The following is a 12,595-nucleotide window of genomic DNA, read 5'->3' as shown; positions in this document are numbered from 1 at the left end:
CGGGGATCGGCTTCCTGAGAAAGGGCCGCCCCGAAAGGAACTGGCTGCTTTGTCGGTCTGGGAACGGCTTGTGTGAATCGGCGATCGATTTTATGAGGAGGTCATCGACAGGTTCATCCGGAGTCCAGTCATCGAGCCTCTGACTGTCCTTGCTCACTGCACGGCTCGACACGTCTTTCATCCCGTCGATCCGTCTTCGGAGCCCAACACCCCGATTTGGCCTAGTCTGGTGAACAGGCCAGGCCTGGATTCGCATACTGGACCTTAGAGAAACCAGCTGGAACCTACCATAGAACTGACTGTCTTGTGCCGTCGACCTTACAGGGGCTGAACGCGCCGAGGCTGGTGCGTGAGCGGTGTGACAAAAGGATGATGATGCCATCTTGCCACGCGGCGTGCCCGAGCTTGGACGCTGAAATCCGTTGACATCGGCTTCTCACGAGCCGAATTCATGCCTTTGACACTTTCCCCTCATCCATGAGGCATCACCAAGTACTCTGTGTCTTGTCTGCATGTTGCCTAAGGTTTATTTCGCTAGGGCCCCCTTCGAAACCCGTATCCGTAGCTCCCTAGTTAAGAGCAGGTTATAGATTAATTATAACGTTCGTGAATGCTTTGCTTGTGTCGTGTTCCCCGATGTGTCCCCAATAAATCTGGCTGATTCATATGAAAGTTGCCGCCTTGAGTTTATTCGTGCCGTGCTGAGGAACAATCCGCTCGATTTGTATTTAAAACCAAACGGGCTATGGACTGGCAGACTTCGCTCGGTCTCTGACAAACCCAGTCTGTAGCCGGGGTCTATTTCCCCAACTGGCAAGGCCCAGGTGTACGTTGGTATCGTGATCCGAGGCACGTGACCCGAGACCTGTGCTGAACTAGCCAGCGTTATAACCCCAGAGATGGCGGTGCTGTTAAGTGACGCCGAATATTCAACATTTGGCTGGCAAGGGTTGGGTGCGAATCCCGCCACCGCCGAATCCATAACAATATTACATCATGTGGTTAAATATGGGGGATATATGACAGATCATGGTTATATATGGGGGATATGTTCAGATTGTGTAAAATATGGAGGATATATTACAGATTGTGGTTAAATGTGAGAGATATATCACAGCATGTGGTTATATATGGGAGATATATTTCATTATGTGATTATATGTTGGGGATATATGACAGATCGTGGTTATATATAGGGGATATGTTCAGATTGTGGTTATATATGGGGGATATATTACATCATATATTACATAATATAGTTATACATGGAGGATATATTACAGATTGTGGTTATATATGGGGGATATACGACAGATTGTGGTTATATATGGGGGATATATATGACAGTTTGTGGTTATATATGGGGAATATGTTCAGATTGTGTTAAATATTGGAGATTTATTACATAATGTGGTTATATATGGAGGATATATTACATAATGTGGTTACATATGGGGGATATATTACATAATGTGGTTATATATTGGAAATATATTTCAGATTGTTTTAAATATGGGGGATATATTACATAATGTGGTTATATATGGGGGATATATTACATAATGTGGTGAAATATGGGAGATATATTCAGATTGTGTTAAATATGGGGGATATATTCAGATTGTTTTAAATATGGGGGATATATTACATAATGTGGTTATATATGTGGGATATATTACATAATGTGGTTATATATGTGGGATATATTACATAATGTGGTTATATATGTGGGATATATTACATAATGTGGTTATATATGTGGGATATATTACATAATGTAGTGAAATATGGCGGATATATTCAGATTGTGTTAAATATGGGGGATACATTCAGATTGTTTTAAATATGGGGGATATATTACATAATGTGGTTATATATGTGGGATATATTACATAATGTGGTGAAATATGGGAGATATATTCAGATTGTGTGAAATATGGGGGATATATTTCAGATTGTGGTTATATATATATATATATATATATATATATATATATATATATATATATATATATATATATATATATATATATATATATATATATATATATATATATATATATATGAGGGATATTTTACAGATTGTGGTTATATTTGGGGGATATAATACAGATTGTTGTTATATATGGGGGATATATTTCAGATTGTTGTTATATATGGGGGAAATATTACAGATTGGGTTAAATATGGAGGATATATTACATAATATGGTTATATATGGGGGATATATTACATAATGTGGTTATATATGGGGGGTATATTCAGATTATGTTAAATATGGGGGATATATTTCTAATTGTGGTTATATATGGGGGCTATATTACAGATTGTGGTATAAATGGGGGATATATTACAGATTGTGGTATAAATGGGGGATATATTACAGATTGTGGTTATGTATGGGAGATATGTTCAAGATTGTGGTTATATATGGGGGAAATATTACAGATTGTGGTTATATATATATGGGGGACATATTACAGAATGTAGTTATATATGGGGGATATTGCATAATGTGGTGAAATATGGGGGATATATTCAGATTGTGTTAAATATGGGGGATATATTCAGATTGTGTTAAATATGGGATATATATTACAGATTGTGGTTATATATGGGGGATGTATTACAGAATGTGGGTCTCGTGCACGAGTCATGCTGTGCAACTTGTGGTTGGTTGTCCATGTAGGATACATTATCACTTGTGGTTCTACATCTGGGGGATTTGTTATTGCTTGTGGCTGAACATCAGGGATATATTACAGTTTGTGGTTGTACATGGGGGATACATAATATCTCACTTGTGGTTGTACACATGGGTGATATGTTACTGCTTGTGGTTGTGCATATGGAGGATATGTCACCACTAGTGGTTGTGCATATGGGGGATATGTCACCACTGGTGGTTGTACATATGGGGGATATGTTACTGCTTGTGGTTTTACATTTGTACATGTATGACTTCCTGCTTGTGCACACAGTGATTTCGGTTTGCATTCGATTGTTCCTCGTGTTCTCTTGCTTTGAGTCCTCATTAATTTTCACCCAATGGATTCACAGACGAACACTTTCAAGGCATTATAAATCCCTCGTCCTACTCCTTCTGCCTCTCGATCGTCAATCACACATGAAAAGGAAGGCCAATGACCCCGCCCTTCCCCGCCCTCCCGGCCATGAATTCGCTCTTCGTTCGACCTCACGGCTGTTTGTCTTGATGCCCAAGTGCTCCGGGCAAGCTATGGGTTTCCTGGGATACCAGTCATTCCTTATAACCCGCTGAACTCCCGCTCCTTCCATGCTGATCAATCATCATGCTTGTCAAGCGGTGTGTTTGTGCGTGTGTGTGTGTGTGTGTGTGTGTGTGTGTGTGTGTGTGTGTGTTTATGCAAATCAAGTTGTGTAGTTGGTTGTTGTTGTGAGAACATTAATTTATTTTCCTCCAACAATACATTCATTGAGTTTTGTGGTTTTTGGTTCACGAGTCAGTAAGTAACCACTATATTCGTTATGGGTATCTGTCTGTCTGTCTGTCCTGAGCATAGCTCCGTGGGTTTTGATCCGATCTTGATAAAATTAGGGTGTGAGGTTTGTATCATGATCTAGTTGTGTTTTCCTGAGAATGTGCGCGCTACGCCCAAAAAACGTGTGTTTTTAGGGGGTAGCCGGTTTTCAAGTTACATCTTCTCCGAGGGGGTTTGTCGAATCTGGCAGGGGTTTCGGTATTTGGTTAGCCCAATGGCACCTCCATAGCCCCATGGAGCTCTTTTTCATTTTCGTCCCAAGGTCAAGGTCACAAGGTCACGAACTTAGAAAATGTCAAAAAAATCAATAAATTGGGCATCGAGCTCCTAGTGTTTTCACCTGTTTCGAATGAACGTTGGTATGCAAGTAGTGCTCTTCGTGTACTACAACTTTCATCGTTTTCGTTTTTCCCGATTCCCGCCAGTTTGCCCGTGGCGTCCCCTCGAAGGTCAAAAAATAAAAAAGGCGAACCGTGTCCATTGCTCGTGAACCATCGCCGTCTCCAGACTTGTTTAAACCTTTTTCCTGAATCGTTTTATTTTTTTTCTCATCTTAAAAAGGCTCTCACAAATTTCTTTAAATTCAAAAGATTTACGTACTCCCATTTTATTGCTGACATTTATGTGGATTAACATATAAGAAAGTTATTTTTAGGTGAAAAATTGAAAAATTAACAATCAAATATAAACAAACCATACTCCACATTCAGACATGTACCTTTTCATCTCATTCGCAATGAATAATGGAAATAATGGAAAAATAATTTTTGTGCAAACCAAAATTTTGACATTTTGCATGGGATTCGATAACATATTCAAATCTTGTTTGAAAATCGAGATAAATTGATGATTTTTGAGTTTCATGAAAGTTTGAATTATTCAGCAGTTTTTTTTTTATTTCATTTTTAGTTTCAACTCGCAAATACCACCCATCGCTTCGCTGGTGGGAATATTTAGAGAAGTGAAAAAATAGGGGGACAAGAGAGGGAGAGAGGGTTGGGGGAGGGTGATGAGGTAGAGGGGGAAAGATAAAGGAGGGAATGGGGGCGAGGCAAGGTGGGTTTGTTGGGAGGTGGAGCGAGGAGGGTTGGGTGAGTGAGGAGAGAGGGAGAGGGAGAGTGAGGAGAGGTGGGGGAGCGAGGAGGGGTGGGTGAGTGAGGAGGGGTGGAGGTAGGGAAGACAGTGAGAGGTGGGAGGAAGTGAAGGCAGACATGTGGTGGAGCAGGAATTACGATTCATTCTGTTTCATCAAAATGATTCTGCATAGAACAATGAAGATGGAAACAAAATAATGTCTGAAATCAACTTTTTACCAGTCATACTAAAAATACTGCCTGGACACATTCAGAGACAAAAACCGCCCAGACATAAACACCGCCAGGACACGTTTGGAGACGACACCACCTGGACACGTCCCGAGCCAAGCTTTCCAGAGACAAACACTGCTCGAACATGTTCAGAGACAAACTCCCATCCAGACATAAACACTGCCCGGACATGTCCAGAGATAAACTCCGATCCGGACACATCCAGAGATAAATACCTTCCGGACACGTCCGGAGACAAGCACCATCCAGATACGTCCAAAGACAGAGAGTGAGAGAGGTGTGGGAGGAGGGTACTGCACTGTATTGGGAGGTGGTAGAGAGAGAGAGAGAGAGAGAGAGAGAGAGAGAGAGAGAGAGAGAGAGAGAGAGAGAGAGAGAGAGAGAGAGAGAGAGAGAGAGAGAGAGAGAGAGAGAGAGAGAGAGAGAGAGAGAGAGAGAGAGAGAGAGAGAGAGAGAGAGAGAGAGAGAGAGAGAGAGAGAGAGAGAGAGAGAGAGAGAGAGAGAGAGATATATATATATATATATATATATATATATATATATATATATATATATATATATATATATATATATATATTAGCAGAGAGAATATTTTTATGGTTGTGGGGTTAGATGGAGGATTTCCATAGGAAATTAGGATTGAATAGAGTTGTTTGGTCCTTAGATGTGTGGGGAGACATCTCGATGTAAATTAAGTAGGGAAACTGTGAGCTAAAGTGTTGTGTCACCACACTGGGGGGGGGGGGGGTGCTCTCTTAATTAGATAGGGATTAAGACCAATTTCCCCCAGTATGTGATTGCCCCCTGTGACCTATTTCTACGTTTTTGCATTTACAAGACAACCAGGAAGAAGTGCGTTTTTATAACAAACACAACGCTACTAACAAGCAAGCAAGGCGTGCCAAGCAGGCAGAAGCCCCACCTTCCCGAGTTTCATGCGAGCAAACCACACCCTGTACTGGAAGTGGACGGTTGTTTGGTGTGACGTCAAGGAGAGAAGTGAAGAGGTTGGTGGCTTTGTTGGCTCAGGTCAGTGAAAGGGACGCACACGGTCGAGAGTAAATGTGACTAGGATAGAGGATCTCGCTTTGCTCTCCTCTCGGCACGACAAAATGGCTTTCCTTCGACTCATGAAGAAGACGGCGTGATTCTCGTGTTTGTGTTGAGGCGAATTGGCTCGCATGGTGGAGCCAGACACTGGCCATTGGCTCTTGGTTGGGTTGTGAGAGACCGACCTCGAAGCCTCGTGTATATCACTGAAGAGATGGCGCCATTCTGCAAAGCTGTGGTGTCGGTGAGGAAGATCAATGCAAGACGATTTGCCTGATATACGTTTTACCTGCTGCAAGACAGTGACTTGGCGCCATCTTGGGCGCGTCTGCACATCTACAAGAGGGGATTTTTATTTTATTTAGTTTCCCCTTATCTGTATTTAATCTGTGTGCAGAGTCGCCTCGACGTTAGACCTTATTTACTTCACGTTATTATTATTATTACCTCCGCCACTGATGGTGAAGGAGGTTATGTTTTCACCGCTTTCTGTCTGTTTATCTGTCTGTCAGTTCGTCTGTTTGTGTATGGGATATCTCAAAAAGTTGTGGACGGATCCGGATGAAATTTTGTGGACAGGTTTGGTGTGTGACAAGGACGAACTGATTAGATTTTGTTGAAGATCCGGATCCGGATCTGGATACGAGAATTATTTAATTCTTATAGTGATTCTTCACCATTGAGAGATAGGGCCTAAAACGATATAGTACTGTATAGCATGATATTTCAAACATGTATTGTGCTCGATATGTTCTCGGGGATCAGACATTCCATGGCGGAGGTATGCGCTCTACCGAGTGCCCTTCTCATTACATTTTTGAATTACCCTTGTAAATATTTAGGCATTAAATTCCCACGTTTATTTTAAGTTGCTGTGTGGTTAGGGTTAGGGTTAGGGTATTTGTCGTAGGGTTCGAGTATTAAACGCCCAACATCCATCTGTTCCATCGCTACGCCAGTGCCGCACCCTACCCGGCCCGTGCGCATTATCATCTCTGAGGATCAACGTGGCCGCCTCCGAAGTTAAACCGCTCGGCTATCCGGGCTGGCTGGTTTTAACCGTCGTCCGCCACACTTGGGAACGGGGGATTATCCTTAACTGTCAGACCCACGACAATATGTTGTGCTTTATGTACCACACACATGCACACGCACACACATGTAGTAGTGCTTGGCCAATATCGGGTATTTTTTGGAAACTGACAGGTTGGAGTCAGTGTGATTATTGACTACGATACGTACTGCAAACAACCCAGAAACCTTGAGTAGTTTTCACCCAAAAACAACGTTACATTTCCATAGACTTTTCAGGGATATGATCACAAACATTAATCTTTATAAACAGCTGCGTGTGACGGGTGGAAAAAAAAATTAGCTGGGTAATTTAGAAAATACATTAATACGGCAAACTGCTCAGAAATCGGGCATTATAAAATATATTTTGCTTTGAAACTCACAAAGAGAAACATATAACCTTTGTTAAGCAAATCAAACAACCAAATCCGATAGAAACAGGCGTGAGGACAAAGGAAAACCTGAGAAAACCTCCATAAGATATGGGATGAAACTTTGCCTCCAAAAGTGGCAAAGGATATAATTAAATAAGGCCGTTAATTATCTTCAAAATGGGTGTTTTAATGAACCCAAACACCCAATTTTCACTTATGCACTTCCTTGGAGTTCCCTTAGTATGCATGCAAAGTTTCAGGCTGATAGGTTTCATGGTTTTGGAGTTATTGAGGAGACATACTAACACACACACACACACATGCAGACATTTATTAGTATTGATTTTTACCACATTGATCTGAAGCTCGTTGAAGGGCTTGTGCATATATTTTATGCAGGACTAGGACATTAGGAGATATCAAAGTACATTTATACAAATTGCAAGTAAATTAGTTAACGATGGACAAATCGATATGCTACGTGACATTTGAACCTGGGATCCCAACACCGCGATCCGTATTGAACGATTACGTATTGGAGCAGGATTCGATTACAAATTTGTACCACTGGTTGCATCATTACTGAGGCAGCTCTGTGCCATCGATACCGTGCCCCTGCACCATTCGATGAGGAATTTGTCATTTGCTGAGGATTCTGGCAATAATTAATTGATTCTTCATCAAGAGATGAGGTTACCTATAATGTGCAGTCTCATCATGTTGCTCGATAACCATCATCAAAGTAACCTTGGCCAATGGTGAGGACTCGAGGTTCAAGAGACTGAACCTGTTTCAATGGCTTAACTGAGAAATAGATCAGTGGGTTCGCTTGAACATCCTTCCGGAGCGACAGGATGAGATTGTGCGATTTTCCAGGATTGAAGGACACGTTGTCTAATCAGTTCCAGATTAACCGAGTCATGGAGCTGCTTTTTGCCTGTCAGTAGGATGGGATACCATGTGACACAATGTAGAGTGATCTGCAACAAGGAACAGAAGGTTTTCCAGAACATCAGGGGTGTCGTTTATATGTGGATGAAGACTATTACTGGGCCGAAGATGCTGCCTTGAGGCTCCAGGCAGCATCTTAGGTCGAGGGTTCCATTGGCAACAACATGTTGACTATGTGAGTGCAGGAAGTGAGAATTCTGGCAATGAAGGCCTTCTATGCTTCTGGGAATGAAGACCTTCTATGAAGGCCACACAGAGACATTGACAAGCAAAGCAGGATGCCCGAGATATGTCCAGTGAGAAGGTCCTATCCTATGACGGTGCCACGTTGAAAGTCACTGAGCTCTTCAGTATGGCCCACTCTACTGCCAATGTTAGTCCATGGAGATTGTAAGGTTGTGTGCTTTATTTTATACACCTGTCAGCCATGGGTGTGGCTGAAATAGCCAAATCCAGTCATTAGAAGAGGTGTCCGCATATTTTTGACCATGTCATGGAGGAAGTTAGAGTGAGGAGGAGGAAAGGAGATTGGGACCATACTCTGTGTAGAGCGTTGGTGCTGCTTAAGCGGTCTCCTTGGCGATTGCGCACAACCCTGGACGGGTCGCCACTCCGACTCAGTATACCAGCATGCTGGCACTCATTTTGCCGACCTCGGAAGGACGACAGGCAGAGTTAACCCCATCTCGTATTAATGCAACAGCTGAGCGGGTTTTGAACCGAGGACCCTAGGATCCCCAGCCCACCACCCGAACCATTAAGCCAACACCAGGCATAAAGTTAGGGAGAGCGATGCAACTTAAAGCTCAAAATATTTATTTATTTTTGTTTAACCCTCATCACTCTCGTCCTTTCTTGTATTCTGCATTTCATGCAAATAGGCAAGTTATCCAGTTTAACATAGCCAGATAAACACGTGTTATCGATTCGATTTACTGCCTTTCTTCCGTGAAGTTTCTCGGCTGGTTCAACTGGGTAAGTTTTTGTGTTGTTCATGGATCTGGTAGTTGCAGGTTCAAATCCTGACCCCACGGGGAAGCCATTGCCAAATCGCGAAGTATATTCCTTGTTATAGGACTGCTTTGCCAGCAGTTATAATCACCTGTTAAGAAGGAAAGTACATTAGAATATGCACACTTCTTCTTCATAGGAGAGCATTGCTGGTAATGCATTTGAAGAACATCCTCTTATATTGCAACAGAATTGATGCTTCAATTGAAACAGGCTCGAAATACACAAAAGCAATTGATATCTATATTCATTTCTGCATCGGAATTCTCAAAGAAACCACCAAAACACGAAAAACTCCTTGTTTTCCTTGTTCTGAAAGTGCTTTGCCACCACATACTTTCCTGTTAGGAAGGATGGTGGATTATATTCCTCGAATAATAAAGCTTCTGTACCTTCGCCTCTCGCATCCCACCCCCATCTCTCTTTCTTTACTTTCACCAACAGACCACCAGGAAAGTGCTTCTCTATTCTATATTATATTTCTCCAGACAGGTCACGTAAACACGACTTGTTTTCGCCAGAGATGAAAGGGTTTCAACTGTGCCTGAATAGAGTGGCTTCGAAGCGGAAACATATCAAGAATCGGCATCGGGGGTCCAAACGCAATCACATGATGCTCTTTCCTTGTCTACTTTGGTGCTAGAAGTAAAACAGAGGCCACTACTCCACAGCAGGTTGAATAAGTCATCAGGTTGTGTCAAATAACTGGCAAATATATTTATATATTTATGAGAACATTGGGGGCGACCACCCCCGTCCACAGGTTGTGGACAGTGGAATCACCCTCAGATATGAGGGTTAACTGCGAAAGTAGTCGGGGACAATCTGGTAGTGATTGTTGAGGGTGAAGTTGGTTAACTGGTGGAATGGTTATCCTCATAAATCATTTGAATAGCCAATGATGCAATCACTTGGTGAGTCAGAGGCACCATGAATCCTCTTCCTCCACTGCCTTGTGGGTTATCCATTTTGGAGTAAGACGAGCAGAAGGAAAACTCCGATGTAACACAAATGGGTGGGAGAAGCTCATTAGGCTTGGTTTCCAATTCTCCGAGTTGCAGATGACTACGACTCTAATTCATCCTCGGTAGCAGTGACGATGCACCGTAGTCATAGCCACTTGAAAGCATAACGAGTTTGTATAGCAGCACCAGGGTGCAAGACCCTACCTCAAACTTTCATTTATCTCATAGGTTTACTGGCCTTTATGACAATGAGACTCTAAACCCACAAGGACGGATTTCATCTGAAATGAGAGCAATGAAAGGACTTTGCCACCCTAAGAAACCATTGTTTTCTTCCACTTGTGCAATTGAAGAACTTGGCAAGCACACAATTGACTTCAATGTCTCAGCGATTTGTATTCAAGAGCATTGAATAGCTCACCAAATATTGGACTCAGATATTGAAAACACCAGAATTGGCAGATCCACCTTGTTTACATCTTCTGCCACACGTAGTCGAATCGGAGCAGCAATTGGTGGAGTTGGAATAATAGTTAAACCTTCGTGACTCAACAACCTTATATCAATCACCAAAATATCGGATTGGATTGTATAAGCAATATCTAAAGGGAACCTTCAAACATATGTTGTATCATGCTACTCTCCAGCCAACGCCAGTGCTGTATCAAGTGTGAGGAGTTCTATGAAAGCCGAAACCAGATAGTGTCATCCATCCCTAAACATTCTTGTCTTAATCTTGAAGGGGATTTTAATGCCCAGGTGTCAAACTGCTTTTCTTACCATAGCTCCACCAACAAAAATGGACAGTTCCTTCTTGATTTCATCCATCAGCATGACCTTTTTAGAACTAACATGCTCTCAAAAATCCAAATCTAGACTCTGGACATTCCGTGCGCCAAACAGAACCACATCTCAGATTGATTTCATCCTATGTCATAAAAAAATGGAGTCACGGTGTCATGGATTCTCAATCTCGCTCTTCATCAGATCCTCTTGGCTCTGATCATTGAATCATTTGTGCAAAGATAAGGCTTAGCGTTAGATCAAAAACAAAACACAAACAAGTCCAGATAAGACATCATTGGGATATTGTCTCGACATATCGTTGCATAGTCTCCTGAATTTAAAATCAAATTTCTACTGAATGGGATACATGAGAAAGGAATCGGTCAAGAAAGTCAATACCATGGCGGTGATGTGTTTTTAATACCATGGCGGTGAGGTGTTTTTAATACCATGGCGGTGAGGTGTTTTAATAGCATGGTGGTGAGGTGTTTTTAATACCATGGTGGTGAGGTGTTTTTAATACCATGGCGGTGAGGTGTTTTTAATACCATGGCGGTGAGGTGTATTTAATACCATGGCGGGGAGGTGTTTTTAATACCATGGCGGGGAGGTGTTTTTAATACCATGGCGGGGAGGTGTTTTAAATACCATGGCGGGGAGGTGTTTTTAATACCATGGCGGGGAGGTGTTTTTAATACCATGGCGGTGAGGTGTTTTTAATACCATGGCGGTGAGGTGTTTTTAATACCATGGCGGTGAGGTGTTTTTAATACCATGGCGGGGAGGTGTTTTTAATACCATGGCGGGGAGGTGTTTTTAATACCATGGCGGGGAGGTGTTTTTAATACCATGGCGGGGAGGTGTTTTTAATACCATGGTGGTGAGGTGTTTTTAATACCATGGCGGGGAGGTGTTTTTAATACCATGGCGGGGAGGTGTTTTTAATACCATGGCGGGGAGGTGTTTTTAATACCATGGCGGGGAGGTGTTTTTAATACCATGGCGGGGAGGTGTTTTTAATACCATGGCGGTGAGGTGTTTTTAATACCATGATAGTGAGGTGTTTATAATACCATGGAGGTGAGGTGTTTTTTAAAACCTTGGCAGTGAGGTGTTTTTAATACCTTGGCGGTGAGGTATTTTTTTAAAACCTTGGCGGTGAGGTGTTTTTTAAAACCTTGGTGGTGAGGTGTTTTTAATACCATGGTGTGAGGTGTTTTTTAATACCATGGAGGTGAGGTGTTTTTTAAAACCTTGGCGGTGAGGTGTTTTTAATACCTTGGTGGTGAGGTGTTTTTAATACCTTGGTGGTGAGGTGTTTTTTAAAACCTTGGCGGTGAGGTGTTTTTAATACCTTGGCGGTGAGGTGTTTTTTAAAACCTTGGCAGTGAGGTGTTTTTAATACCTTGGCGGTGAGGTGTTTTTAATACCTTGGTGGTGAGGTGTTTTTAATACCATGGAGGTGAGGTGTTTTTTAAAACCTTGGCGGTGAGGTGTTTTTTAAAACCTTGGCGGTGAGGTGTTTTTAATACCTT

At 42.1% G+C, this 12,595-nt stretch overlaps 1 protein-coding gene and 1 long non-coding RNA gene across 3 annotated transcripts in view; one reads left to right on the top strand and one right to left on the bottom strand.

Moving 5' to 3' along the window:
• LOC147015044 (protocadherin-16-like) overlaps positions 1-12,595 on the top strand; it is a 209,126-nt gene that overhangs the window by 77,995 nt on the left and 118,536 nt on the right. The gene's annotated exons all lie outside the window — the stretch shown is intronic.
• The window catches only part of LOC147015045 (uncharacterized), a 57,656-nt gene continuing 54,050 nt past the window's right edge, over positions 8,990-12,595 (bottom strand). Inside the window, exon 3 of the long non-coding RNA XR_015050205.1 lies at positions 8,990-9,400. This is a non-coding gene — a long non-coding RNA (uncharacterized LOC147015045). The remainder of the gene's footprint in view (positions 9,401-12,595) is intronic.

Source organism: Eptatretus burgeri, chromosome 12, assembly GCF_056783735.1.
Source record: "Eptatretus burgeri isolate ZD-2024b chromosome 12, Ebu_testis_v1, whole genome shotgun sequence".
NCBI classification, from domain to species: domain Eukaryota; kingdom Metazoa; phylum Chordata; class Myxini; order Myxiniformes; family Myxinidae; genus Eptatretus; species Eptatretus burgeri.
Note: the sequence above shows the minus strand (reverse complement) of the source record. Positions and strands in the feature narration are given on the sequence as shown.